This window comes from Propithecus coquereli, unplaced genomic scaffold, assembly GCF_000956105.1.
Source record: "Propithecus coquereli isolate 6110/MARCELLA unplaced genomic scaffold, Pcoq_1.0 Scaffold119, whole genome shotgun sequence".
In the NCBI taxonomy this organism is placed as follows: domain Eukaryota; kingdom Metazoa; phylum Chordata; class Mammalia; order Primates; family Indriidae; genus Propithecus; species Propithecus coquereli.
In genome coordinates this window covers 961,052-961,498 of record NW_012135969.1, presented here as the reverse complement: position 1 = coordinate 961,498, position 447 = coordinate 961,052, and positions in this window count along the sequence as shown.

Sequence of the window (447 nt, the reverse complement as noted above, 5' to 3'; positions counted from 1 at the left end):
TGAGGTGAGGAGGACATCTGTAAGATGAAAAGACATCCTGCTGTCCTTGCAGTAGAGGCATAGCCAAATGTGTACACACTGCATTTGTTGTAAGAGAAGCTCTCAAATCCCCAAACCACCCCTTTGCGCCTTTTTTTTTTTTTTTCCGAGACAAAGTCTCGCTCTGTCGCCCCAGGTGGAGTGCAGTGACATCATGGTAGCTCACTGCAACCTCCAAATCCTGTGCTCAAGCGATCTTCCTACCTCAGTCTCCCCAATAGCTGGGACTGCAGTCACATGCCATGACACCTGGCTAATTTTTCTATTTTTAGTAGAGATGGGGGTCTTACTCTTGCTCAGGCTGGTCTCGAACTCCTGAGCTCAAGCAATCTGCCCACCTTGGCCTCCCAGAGTGCTAGTCTTTGCTCCTTCTTTGCAGAAGCAGCAATGGTATCTAAAGTTTTTCCC